Source organism: Pipistrellus hanaki, assembly GCF_964339955.1.
Source record: "Pipistrellus hanaki genome assembly, chromosome: X".
NCBI classification, from domain to species: domain Eukaryota; kingdom Metazoa; phylum Chordata; class Mammalia; order Chiroptera; family Vespertilionidae; genus Pipistrellus; species Pipistrellus hanaki.
Window position 1 is genome coordinate 9,133,973 of NC_140524.1, and position 14,065 is coordinate 9,148,037.

At 50.8% G+C, this 14,065-nt stretch overlaps 1 pseudogene across 1 annotated transcript; it reads right to left on the bottom strand.

Moving 5' to 3' along the window:
- Positions 1-5,038: 5,038 nt before the first annotated feature.
- On the bottom strand, positions 5,039-6,465 carry LOC311615377 (guanine nucleotide-binding protein subunit alpha-11-like; annotated as a pseudogene). Its single transcript has 2 exons — positions 5,607-6,465; positions 5,039-5,428 (listed from the first exon to the last, which is right to left on the bottom strand). The product of its transcript is annotated as a guanine nucleotide-binding protein subunit alpha-11-like (transcript).
- Positions 6,466-14,065: the final 7,600 nt, after the last annotated feature.

Genomic DNA, 14,065 nt, shown 5'->3' on the forward strand with positions numbered 1-14,065 from the left:
TGCTGATCGCCATGGATGGCCTTGAGGACATAATGCTTAGTGAAACGAGTCAGTCACAGAATAACAAATACTGTATGATTTCATTTATATAAAATTATAATTGTCAAACTCATAGAGGCAGGGATTTATTTTTATTAAGACACTAGAGGCCTGTTGCAGGAAGATTCCTGCAATAGGGCTTCCTGCTGCTGACGCTGCCCTGCCTGCTTTCCTCCCTTCTCCCCTGGCCCACCTGCTTCCCTCCCTTCTCCCCCACCCTGCTTGCTTGCTTCTCTGCAGCTTCGCTCCCTTCTGCAGTGCTTGGCTTCTTTCTACACTGACTTCAGTCTTTGCTCTGGCCTGGATATGCAAACCAACCGCCATCTTGATTGGGTTAATTTGCATACTCGCCCTGATGGGCTGGTGGGCGTGGCTTGTGGGCATAGCAAGATATGGTCAATTTGCATGTTCCTTTCTCTCTCTCTCTCTCTCTCTCTCTCTCTCTCTCTCTCTCTCTTTTAGATTTAACTTGCTTTTATTATCCCAACACCTGTTCTAGAAGGGGCTGTTTTCACTATCAAAGTTATCTGGTTTAGATGACATATTTTATGGTCACCTTAATTATACAGAAAACATTTTAAATTTTCTATTTCTCCATATTGCCATATTTCTCTCATTTTCTCTCATTTTTTACCCATGACTCAAACTATGGAATTTGAAGTCAGAAAGATCTGAATATGAATTCTGGTTCTGACCCACTGTTGTACCGAGATTTTGTGATCCCCAAGGACCAGCAGGGAGCCGAGTCCGATGCAATTAACAAGAGAGCCTCTTCCATGTTAACATGGGCTCTGTCCCACTCACGCTGACAGCATGGCGGACGAGAGACCGAACTTGGACAGGTTAAGGGGTTTTATATGGGTGGTGATGTCACTGCTTTGGCTGACCCTGATTGGTTGGGGGAGGGCTAGGGTCCAGTTACACAAAAATGGAGGATAGCTCCGCCCTGCCCTCTCATTCCCCACTTGTCTTATGTGCATGAGTCAAATCATTGACTCAGCCTACTTCCTTTCAGCATAAACAACAAATACAGTTACTAAGATCCTTAGTACCACAGTTCCCATCATTACTGTCCTCAATGAAATCCAGTTCCTCTCCTGCAGGCATCAAATCTCCTCCTGGCCTGCTTGGAACCCAGGCTGGGGATCTCACAGATGAGGTCGCTAGTTGCCAGGATCCAGGCCATGCAGGAGGTGGGAGTCATGTAGTCAGGTCTGGGTGCAGTTTCAACAGCCGTGGGTGTGCTCAGGATAACAGTGTAGCGTCCCTTTGGGTCCTTGGGCAGTGGATTTCTTTACCCACAATGAGTTCCCGGGCTACAGGGTCTGCAGTGGGCACTGGCAGTGCATCTGGAACAAGCAAACTGCAGAGCCTGTGCACAGACAGTACTTCTAGCAACTCTGCCTCAAAGAAGCTCAGAAGTCTTGGTGACACTTAATTGGGTAACCTGGTGTCACTGGGCAACTCTGACCTAGAGCCTCTGAGACCAACAGTCTGTCATCTGGGGGGTCCACCAATCAATCATCTGGTCCTTCGGTGGCTTGCTTCTGTTCAGCCAATTCCTTCCGGTTGCAGTTGGTAACCCTCTTTTCTCTGTGGATGGCACAGTGTCTCCATCAAAGGGCCTGGATTAAGGCCAAAAGTTCAGGAACGGTGCCCAAATGGTGTGGTCCAGAGTGACTACCACTGCCTCTGATGATGGCAGTGCTGCGTCACTTCCATGCAGCCATGAATGGGCTCCTCTGGACCATCATCCGGAAGCAGGCCTGCAGGCCTGACGGCCAGTGTAGCTCCTGGCCCAGAGTCTGCTTATCTGCCTCCTTCACCAGCAATGCTGTGGTAGCCACTGCCCGGAGGCACACTGGCCACCCTGCTACCACAGGGTCCAGTCTCTTAGGCAACAGGTCTCTTCCCAGGGACCTAGAGTCTGAATGAGAGAGAATCATTGATTGGCTACCTCCTGCACACCCCACACTGGGGCATGTGCCCGGACTGGAATTGAACTGTGACCCCCTGGTTCATAGGTCGACTGCTGAGCCACACCGGCCAGGCCGGGAAAGGCATTGAAAAGATCAACAACTGCATACCAGATACCAGGAGATGCGTTCATTTGCTCAAACCTGGTGCAGCAGTTGCAATAGGCATCAGCACCTCGTTTTTTTTTGTTTTGTTTGTTTGTTTGTTTGTTTGTATTTTAAGGTATATATATATATATATATATATATATATATATATATATATATATATTTTTTTTTTACAGAGAGGAAGGGAGAGATATAGAGAGCTAGAAACATCGATGAGAGAGAAACATCGATCAGCTGCCTCTTGCACACCCCCTACCGGGGATGTGCCCACAACCAATGTACATGCTTTTGACCAGAATCGAACCTGGGACCTTTCAGTCCGCAGACCGACGCTCTACCGCTGAGCCAAACCGGTTTCGGCTGTTTTTTAAGGTTTAAAAACAGCATTTAATATAATATTTTTAAAAAATAGGCTAAGGTTTAAATCGTCTGAAATCAGGACTGTGTAATATACAAGTATAACCCAACAGTGTTCACCCCACCAGCCGCAAGTCCCTGCACTGCCGTCAGGGGCGTTGGTACTAAGCTGTCTCAGATCTCTCAAGGGGTTGGATGCCGGGAATGGCTATACTGTAGGGTGATCCGACACAGTGGGAGGGGCTGGGAGGTTGGCACGTGAGAGAAAGCATTAGGAGGAGTTCATCAGGTTGAAAATCAAAGACACTGACCAACCTTGCATGGGACCGGGACCTCTGGCCCCGGCTGGCACTGGCACAAAACTGGTCTTGGATTCCCCCCGGGACACTGGTTGGCCCTGTCCTCAGCTCCTGGAGTGGGGCCAGGCCCATGGTGTTCCAGAAGGCCCGGTTAAAGGGGGGAGGGGGGCTTGAGGGCTTTAGCCAGCTTTGGGCTGTGGGATGCTTGGCACATTGCCTCCTAAGAGGAGTTAATTCTCCTGGTGCCTCCCCCACTTGCTCATGCCACCTCTCAAGAGCCCAATCCAGTTCCTTGTTTGTGATCTGGACCCTTGAGAAGTGCTAGGACATCAAGATGCCTGCCCTACAAGGACTCAAGTCCTCACACAGACGGGCCCACCGCCAGCAGCACCACCTGCTTTCCCCCACTGAGGGCGAGAATGGGGTTATGTTCAACCCTCTCAGATAGACACATGGCACAAAAAGGACCCCTTTGGGAAACTGGCTGAGAAGCCAGGGATCCCCAGCTCATTCTGCCCCCAGATGGAGCCGATTACCAGGAATGGAGCCCATTACCCCCACTTCTGCCTGTCTTTGGCTGCCCATTGCCCCGAGGCTCTCCTGGCTTCGTTCTGCTGGTGGGATGGGGAGAGGAGGAAGTATGGGCCAGCCACCCAGGACTGGCTGTTCGGGTGGGTTCGATTTTTGTGTTGTTTCTTTTGCATTTGTGAACGGCCCCAAAAAGAAGCAGCCACACAGACTGCTACTTTAGGGTCCAGGTTTAGCGGGCAGTCCGTTCCCCTTCCACTGTGCAAAACAAAAGAAACACTGTGGTGTTCAGTCTACATCAGATGAAAAGCCAACTCGCTCCCCTCAGAAGACCAGCCCCCTGCTGTGCCCTCCCTCAGAGCCGCTCTGGGAGGGGGACCTGGGCCTGGCAGCCCCTGGCTCTGGCTCGGTGCATGGCCATGCCTGGAGGCTGCCCAGGGCCAAGGTACCAGCTGCTGGCTCCCACGCGACCCTCAGCAGCTCTGGGCAAAGTGTGTGCAATGGCGGCCACCACGCCTAGGAACCACCACAGGATTCTCTCTCAACCTCTCTCTGCTTTGTGGGAACAGACCTGAGAATATTCTGAAAAAGTCCCCAGCCCACAGTCATCACTGTTTCCAAACTGGCTACAAAATGGAATGAAAGCAAAAGTGGCTCATCGAAGCGGGCTCTCTCCTGACTCCCAGGCCACGTGGACTCCCGGGGTGCTCTCCGGCCTGGGTGGTGATCACATGACCCTCGGGTACACAGGGAGCTCCAAGCAGACCAGATGGCCCTGGAGACACAGCTCAGAGGACCCCCGAGCCCAGGACCAGGCAACCACGGAGACCGAGACAGGGTCCAGAGATATCTTTACTGCAAAGGAGCCTTTATACTTTTTGTTTTTCCTTTAAAATAAAATAAAAAATGGCTAGGCACTTCCCATGGTGGACAACAGGGGGAGCCACCCACCCCCACTTCTTGGAGTCCAGTGAGCAAAAACACAGCATAGTTGTGAAGATGGCAATAACTTAAAAAAAAGGAAGAAAGAACAGTGCAGTCTCCACATCCCCACATCTCCACATCAGCTGGGCGGTCTGTCCCACGGTGGCCAAAGGTGCAACCCCGAGGGTTGGGGTCGGGGGGCCTAGGAAGGCCTGGTGGCGCTGGGAACAGGGCAATTGTCTCAACTCTGCTTGTCTCATTTTTCTTTTCTTTTCTAGAAAAAGGCGAGCCACAGTCAAGGCCAGAAAAAGGCAGCCTGTGACGCTGACAAAAGGTGAGAAGGTGCCAAACCCGGTTTGGCTCAGTGGATAGAGCATCGGCCTGTGGAATGAAAAGGTCCTGGGTTCGATTCTGGTCAAGGGCATGTACCTTGGTTGCGGGCACATCCCCAGTAGGGGGTGTACAAGAGGCAGCTAATCGATGATTCTATCGATATTTCTAACTCTCTATCCCTCTCTCTTCCTCTCTGTAAAAAAATCAATAAAATATATTTTTTTTTTAAAAAAAAAAGGTGAGAAGGTGCACGAAGTATATAGAAAGAAAGATGTACATCTCCTGATAACTGTGAAATAAAGACCGTTTGTTAAAAATATGAAAAAAGCCAAAACCGGTTTGGCTCAGTGGATAGAGCATCGGTCTGTGGACTGAAAGGTCCCGGGTTCGATTCCGGTCAAGGGCATGTACATTGGTTGCGGGCACATCCCCAGTAGGGGGTGTGCAACAGATAGCTGATCGATGATTCTCATCAATGTTTCTGACTCTCTATCCCTCTCTCTTCCTCTCTGTAAAAAATCAATAAAATATATTTAAAAAAATAAAAATAAAAATATGGGGGGAAAAAATCAGCTCCTCTGTGGTCAAAGCCGCGGTCACATCATCACGCAGGAGGTCAGTCCTGCGGGCTGCACAGGTCACACCAGGTTGTATTCCTTCAGGCTGAGCTGCAGGATGACGTCCTTGACGGCCGCTGAGACAAAGCGGGTGTTCTCCGTGTCAGTGGCGCAAGTGAAGTGCGAGTAGATAATGTTGTCACTGCCAGGGCTCAGGTCCACGGACATCTTCAGGATGAACTCCCGGGCATCCTGCGCATCCCACCGAGGCCCAGCAAACTCAGGGAAGTAGCCCTGGCCGGTTTGGCTCAGTGGATAGAGTGTCGGCTTTATGGACTGAAAGATCCCGAGTTCGAATCCTGGTCAGGGCACATGCCCAGGTTGCGGGCTTGATCCCCAGTGGGGGCCGTGCTGGAGGCAGCCGATCAGTTATTCTCATCATTGATGTTTCCATCTCTATCTCTCTCTCTCTCCCTTCCTCAAACTCAGGGAAGTAGTCCACCAGGTGGGAGCACAGGATCTTGTCCTCCAGCAGGTCCTTCTTATTGAGGAAGAGGATGACTGATGAGTTCTGGAACCAGGGGAGGGTGATGATGGTCTGGAACAGGGCTTTGCTCTCCTCCATGCGGTTCTCCTTGTCTGACTCCACCAGAACTTGGTCGGATTCACTAAGGGCCATGAGGAACACGATGGATGTCACATTCTCAAAGCAGTGAATCCACTTCCTCCCCTTGGACCTCTGTCCTCCCACACCCACCATCCTGAAGATGATGTTCTCAGATCAAAAGAGTACTCGGTGATGCCGGTGGTGGGCACACGGACCCACAGCACGTCCTGCTGGGTGGGCAGGTAGCCCGAGGTGGCAATGCGATCCACATGGGTCAGGTAGTATTTGGCGGAGTCGGAGAGCTGGTACTCCCTCCGCCTCCGGGCATAGCACTCCTGGATGCCAGGGTCATTCCACAGGGTCTTGACGGCGTTGAGGTATCCGTGCTTAATGTCATCACCTTTTCCACGTCCACTTCCCGGATCAGGAGCGCATTGGCCTTGCTTTGCTCGTACTTGTACAGGATCTTCAGAGTCTCCATGGCCCGGATCATGGCCCGCATGGCAGTGAAGATGTTCTGGAAGACCAGCTTAGTGAAGCCCCGCTTGTCCTCCTCCGAGTAGCCAGCCCCCTGGGATGATGCGTATCTGCTTAATGAATGTGCGCTTCTCGCTCTCACCTGCGCCGGGCATTGCGCTTATCCCCCTGCAGCTGCTTCTCTATCTGGGTGCATGGATCCTCTTGGACTCCTTCCTCTCATTACTGAGGCAACACGCCATCATGGACTCCAGAGTCATCCTCCCGGCCCCGGCCGCCAGCCGCCCCCCGGCCCCCCCCCCCCACCCAGCCCCCAGGCCCGGCCCTCGCCTGGAGCTGCCCCGGCCGCGCCTGCACATCAGCACCTTGTTGAGATTACAGGATTCCACTGTCATTTTCCAAGGTCCATATGTTTTCTGCCTGGGCCAGATGAGCGAGTGGGTTGTGTGTACCACCGCTGAGCATCTTTCAATTCCTTGATGGTGGCACTAATCTCAGCAATACCCAGAATGCACTATGCTTTTGGTTTACTTTTTTTTTCCTAGGTCGAAGCAATCCACTGGCTTCTAAGTGGCATTTCTCACCATGATTCCATCTCTTTGCACAAGTGAGAAGAACAACGTGGGGATTCTTTCAGGTATGGAGTATCCTATTTAATAAAAGCCTAATATGCTAAGTGCCCGGTCGTCTGGTTGGCTGTTCAACTAATCAAAGCACAATATGCTAAGATGTGCTAAGGCCACTCAACCACTCACCATGGCGTGCACTGACCATCAGGGGCAGGCAGTCAACCGGTCAACCAGTTACTATGATGTGCATTGGCCACCAGGTGGTAGATGCTCTGATTGGAAGGTTAGCTTGCTGCTGGGGTCTGACTGATTGGGACTGAGTGAGATGGGCTGGACACGCCCTGGAGCCCTCCTGTAGTCCCTCCCAGGTTGGCCAACCTCCTGTGTCTTTTCCTTGCCCCGATTGTGCACCGGTGGGGTCCCTCAGCCTGGCCTGAGCCCTTTCGAAATCCAGGACCCCTCAGGGGATGTCAGAGAGCTGGTTTCAGCCCAATCCCGCAGGCCAGCCTGAGGGACCCCCACTGGTGCACGAATTCGTGCACTGGGCCTCTAGTATCTATTATAATCATGTGATCTGGACCTGGGGGAAAACCCAGGATGGGATCCAGGACCAATTGAGTCCACTATTGGATGGGGAATGTCTCACCCATGGGCCATATAAGGCCTGTGAAATCATTTATTCTGGCCTGCCAAGGCATTAGGGGTGATTTAATTAAATGTTTGACCAAATATAGCAGCCTAATTTTAAAAAAATTAAACCTCTATTGTTGAAAGTATTACATATATCCCCTTTTCCCCCATTGACCCCTTCTAGCTGGCCCTGGCCCGGCCCCCCTCCAGGTCTTCACCACCCTGTTGTCTGTGACCATGGGTTATGCATGTGTACATACAAGTTTTTTGGTTGATCTCTTCCCGCCCACCCACCCACCTTCACCTTTCTTCTGAGATTCTGCAGTCTGTTCCATGCTTCTATGTCTCTGGATCTATTTTGTTCATCAGTTTATTTTGTTCATTAGATTCCACACATGAGTGAGATCATGTGATACTTGTCTTTCTCTGACTGGCTTATTTCGCTTAGCATAATGCCCTCCAGGTCCCTCCATGCTGTCTCAAAGGGTAAGGCATCCTGCTTTTCTGCTGCTAGCAGGCTAATTTTTAAGTTGATAATTTTATATGGCCCTCGAATGATGCTATAAATATCCAAATGGCTCTTGGCAGAAAAAGGGTTCCCCACCCCTGCCACTATAAGACGGACCTGAGCTAAAATGCTATAGAGTGTGGCAACATGTTGAGTCTCATGGAAATAGTGTTGGTTCAGAATTAGTGTTCAGAAATCCTCGAAAAGTCTAATTATTTCCTTTTCCACAGTACAAGTTTCCCTGGTAAGGCGATTTTTTTTTTTTCCTTTGGGAAACACTAACAGTGGTCGGCAAACTCTTTAGTCAACAGAGCCAAATATCAACAGTACGACGATTGAAATTTCTTTTGAGAGCCAAATTGTCTAAACTAAAACTTCTCCTAACGTTACTTCTTCAAAATAGGCTCACCCAGGCGGTGGTATTTTGTGGAAGAGCCACACTCAAGGGGCCAAAGAGCCGCATGTGGCTCGCGAGCTGCAGTTTGCCGACCACGGGCCTAGGAAAAATATTTACAGTATGTATTTTGGGGGGTTGAGCAGTGGGGTCCTCTCTCAAGGTGACCCAGTATCTCCTTCATTTGAGGGTTTCTTTGTCTGTAAAACTGGCTCAAACCTGGAAATTGATTAAGAGCGCTGTACTTTTAAATGCAAGTTAGCTTTTTGTTTACTTAACATAGAATTCTTCCACTTATGCAGATCAAGTAAGACTATACTAGGCTACTCATTTATTTCACTTCTAAAAACATTCGGGAATCCTGGCCAGGTGGTTCAGTTGGTTGGAACACCATCCATGCACCAAGAGGTCGCTGGTTCAAATCCTGGTCAGGGCACATGACCAGGTTGTGATCAATGATTCTCTCTCATCATTAATGTTTCTATATCTCCTTCTTCCTGAAATCAATAAAAGCATATATATTTTTTAAATGATAAAACAGATAACACTTTTTTTATTCTCAATAGGGAAATAGAGGGTAATTTGCACAAGAGCCATTTGTCCTGACCAAGATGTCAAAGTTAAACACAGCTCAAACAACATTCTTTGAACCTGCTTTGGTTCTTCATCACAGTGCTTGTGCTTGAATGTTTACGCACTCCTATGTTCAGAGCAGCATGATTTACAAAGGCTAAGATCTGGAAAGAGCCCAAGTGCCCATCCTGTGTAATATGCAAATTGACCGTCACTCCGCCACAAACATGGCAGTGCCTACAGTGGAGGCAGGGGTTTCTGTAACACAAGATGGCTGCACCCACAGCAGAGGCTGAGTTCCTGTAACAAGCCTTAATGAGCAATCAGCAGGGACCTGAGGCTGCGTTCCTGCCCCTGCCCCCATGGGGCTTGACTGGGGACCTCAGGCCACACCCTTTGCCCCGGTGCCAGGCTGGGAGACTTCAGACCGTATCCCCTGCCCCGCAGGGCTTGACAGGGGACCTCAGGCTGCCTGAGTCAGGGGACCTGAGGCTTTGCCCCCCACCCCAGCACCAGGCTGGGGGACCTGAGGCCACACCCCCAGCACTGGTGCCAAGCCAGGGGACCTGAGGCCGTGGCCCCCACCCGGTGAGGCTTGATGGGAGACCTTAAGGTGCGTCCCCATTCCCGGTGCTGGGTCAGGGGACCTCAGACTGTTCCCCCTGGCCTGGCGCCAGGCCGTGGGACCTCAGGCCATGACCCCGCCCGGTGGGGCTTGATGGGGGACCTCAAAGCATGCCCCCCACCCCAGCCCAGGCTGGAGGACCTCAGGCCATGCCCCCCACCCGGCAAGGCTTGACAGGGGACCTCAAGGTGCACCCTCCCTGCCCCAGTGCTGGGCCGGGGGATCTCAGGATGCCCCCTTCACCCCTGGCCAAGGGACCTGAGGCCACACCCTCTGGCCCAGCACCAGGCCAGGGGACCTGAGGCTGTACCCCCCTTCCCAGTGGGGCTTGACAGGGAATTTCAAGGTGGGTCCCACTTCCTAGTGCTAGGCCAGGGGACCTCAGGCAGCGCCCCCCACCCAGTGGGGCCTGGTAGGAGACAACAACGTGCGCTCCCTGCCCCAGCCCAGGCTGGGGGACCTCAGGCCATGCCCGCCACCCAGCAGGGCTTAACGGGGGACCTCAAGGTGTGCTCCCCAGCCTCAGTGCTGGGGTGGGGGACCTCAGGCTACTCTCCTTGCCCTGGGCCTGGGGATCTCAGGCCGCAACCCTCACCCCAGCGCCAGGCTGGGAGACCTGAGACTGCATCCCCCAACCCAGCAGGGCTTGATGGTGGACCTGAGGCTGTGCCCCCTCTTGGCACCAGGCCGGGAGACCTGAGGCTGCACCCCCTACCCAGGGAAGCTTGACAGGGGATCTTAGGCCATGACCCCACCCAGTGGGGCTTGATGGGGGACCTCAAGGTGCGTCCCCTTCCCTGGCCCAGGCTGGGGGACCTCAGGCCATGCCCCTGCCTGATGGGGCTTGACGGGAGACCTCAAGGTGGACCCCCGCTCCAGTGCTGTGCCAGGGGACCTCAGGCTGTGCCCCGTGCCCAATGGGGCTTAATGGGGGACCTGAGGCTTCACCCCCCACCCTGCCCAGTGGGGCTTGACAACGGTGGGACCGGCTAGGTCTGGGTCTGGCACAATTTCGAGGTGCAGGTGAGCAGGGACTTGACTCTGGTTCCTGTGGCACACCTCAGACTGTGACAGGAGGGACATTTTCATATACATTTTACTAATTTCCTTTCATCTCTGACACTTCTGTTATAGAGAAAGGGCAAATAGCAATATTAAAATATTTCCTCTAATTAATCCCCTTTTAATGTGCACGATTTTGAGCACAGGGCCATTAGGTTGTAGACAAATGGATAAAAAAAGCTGTGGTATGTCTATACTATGGAACAGTATGCAGGGTATAAAAAAGAAGGCTCTCGTACTCTTTGAGACAGCATGGAGGAACTTGGAGAGTATTATGCTAAGTGAAACAAGCCAGTCAGAGAAAGACAAGTATCACATCACATGATCTCACTCATATGTGGACTCTAATGAACTAATAAACTGATGGGCAAAATAGATCCAGAGACATAGAAGGACGGAACAGACTGAGGATTCTCACTCAGAGGGAAGGGAGGGGTGAGAGGGGTGGGAAGTGATCAACCAAAGAACTTGTACGCATAACCATGGACACAGACAATGGGGTGGTGAAGGCCTGGGGCAGGGGTAGGTGGCAGTGGACTAGAAGGGGTCAATGGGAGAGAATGGGGGACACATGTAACACTTTCAACGCTAAAGATTTTTTAAAAACCATATTAAAAGGGCACAGCCTTCTGGTTTCCCTCCTCCATGTAAAGAGCTTGGAAAGCAGCCACCCTGTTCTTACACAAAAAGAAAGATGAAAAATCAATTCTTACGTTTATCAGAAAATTGAGGTCACGAGGGCAAACCACTTCCTTGGAAATTAAAGAGACAGGCAAATACAGACCAATGCACCATCCCAGGAGCAGAAACAGCTCCTGGACCCAATGTCCGGTAGTAATACTTAGAATAATTGCTACAGATTTATCACGGATTAACGAGATAAAAAAAAAAAATCTGGAAGCGCAACCTTGGAGTGGGGGGGGGGGGGGGGAGAAACTTCCATTCTTTCCAGAGTTTCGTTCCAGGAACTCATCCAGGTTCTCATGTAAAGACCATAGAAAAATGCCTGCATTGTTCCAGAGGGGAAGCGAGGTGTTTTGATATATGGTCCGGTATTCCGTTCTTCATAACAAAGGCCTGCCTCTGGAGGAAATGGTTTTACCAGAGCCTCATCTACCCGTGGGAGTGGAAGTACCCAACTTTAGCACTGTTTAGCCTTCAAAGTGGGAGCGTGATAATAGGAAACTCCGGCCCCCTTATCCTTCCTGTCTCACCGAGTGGTAAAGAAAAGCTGAAATGTACTTGGGGAAGTCATGGACCAGGGACAGAGGGTCACTGAAATGCTGAGGCCTAATCCTAGGACTATAGGACACGTCTACTCCCCGCAAACCCTACCACCATATCAACGGGTATTCCAGGGGTTGAGCGTCAACCTATGAACCAGGAGGTCACGGTTCGATTCCTGGTCAGGGCACTTGCCCAGGTTTCAGGCTTGATCCCCAGTGTGGGGTGTTCAGGAGGCAGCCGATCAATGATTCTCTCTCATCATGGATGTTTCTATCCCTCTCTGAAATCAATAAAAAATATATTACAAAAATAGGTCTCCTGTACCATAACTAAGGGTTGCAGCTAAAAAGAATTGCAAAGTTTGGATCTTATTTTAGACGGAGATTTTGGGGAAACCCAACACTGACAGCCACAGAAAGGGAGGGATCTTATCCTCTGACACCCACAGCTACAGAAAACGTAAACCCGGTCTGATTTCTAGCCCAGTGGTCGGCAAACTCATTAGTCAACAGAACCAAATACCAACAGGACGATTGAAATTTCTTTTGAGAGCCAAATTGTTTAAACTTAAACTTCTTCAAATGCCACTTCTTCAACATAGACTCGCCCAGGCCGTGGTATTTTGTGGAAGAACCACACTCAAGGGGCCAAAGAGCCGCATGTGGCTCGCGAGCCGCAGTTTGCCGACCATGGCTCTAGCCTGATAAAACCAGGCACTAAAGGTCTTAAAAGTCATACTAATGCGCAAAAACACAGTCTGAAGTGACACAGCGAGCATCACCACCAGACTCAGACATGGATGGCAAATATTTAGGGATGATCACGCTGAGAATGAGAGATAACTGTGATTAATACTGCTAATGGACAACGCGCAAGAACAGATGGCTATAGTAAACAGAAAGAAGAAAACCAAAAGGACATCATAGAAAAAAAAAAACTAACAAATTTCAAACGCCTTATGAGATGCTCTTTAGAGGTGATGAATACACACCGGAAACCGAATAACAAATAATACAGTACCGTTGAGCTCTCTCTGCTGACTACCCATGGCTAGTCTGTGGCTTTAAAATTGAATACCTCCAGCCAAGTGTGTAAACTTATATAACAAAAGGGTTATATGCAAATTGTCCCCTCCAACGGGAGTTTGACTGGAGTTCAACCAGTGGCCAATCCCAGCAGAAGGGCCAGTAATAACGGGCACCCAAGGTTGGGCCAGCTGATGGGTGGCACAGATGGACCACAAAGGCTTGAAGAAATGGTCCGAGGTTGCCCGGCCAGTGTGGCTCAGTGGTTGAGCCAGGAGGTCACGGTTCAATTCCCTGTCAGGGCACATGCCCAGGTTGGGGATAGAGAGTACAGGGGGTGCTATTCTTTGTTATTGTTAATCCTCAGCGGAGGATATTCTTCTATTGATTTTTAGAGAGAGTGGAAGGGAGGAAGAGAGACACACACAGAGAAACACCAGTATGAGAGAGACACATCAGTAGGTTGCCTCCCGCTCACACCTGAGCAGGGCCTGGGATCAAGCCTGCAACCGAGGTATGTGCCCTTGACCGGGAATCGAACCTGGGACCTTTCAGTCTAAGGGCCAATGCTCTATCTAGTGAGCCAAACCGGCTAGGGCCATATGCAAAATATCTCTTTAGTTTTCACTCCACTGTCCCCAGATGTGGTGACTGACTTAGGCTCTGTAAGCACACTGTTAGTTCAAAATCTGACCTGGGGACAGCAGGGAGTCAAGAGGGGAGGGTGGCATAAGGTGTGCATAGGTAAGAAGGCAGTTGAGTCAGGGTGGGCCAAGCCCTGTGCCAGGTTTTGCCTGAGGACTCCGCATTCCAGTGGGAAGTTTCCAGATCACAAATAACCGAACCCGGGGCAAGGCGGTGGGTCTGACACAATCTTCATTGGTTCAGAAGCCTTTGCAGAGAAGAGTTTTTTGACACAGACAATGGGGCGGCAGTGAGGGCCTGGGAGGGGCACAGGAGTGGGCTGGAAGAGGTTAATGGGGAAAAGAGGGGGACTTATGTAATACTTTCAACAATAAAGATTTTAAAAAAATATATTTTATTGATTTTGTACAGAGAGAGGAAGGGAGAGAGATAGAAAATTAGAAACATCGATGAGAGAGAATCATCGATCAGCTGCCTCCTGCACACCCCCTACTGGGGATGTGCCCGCAACCAAGGTACATGCCCTTGACCAGAATCGAACCCGGGACCCTTCAGTCCCCAAGCCGACTCTCTATCCATTGAGCCAAACTGGTCTCGGCTCA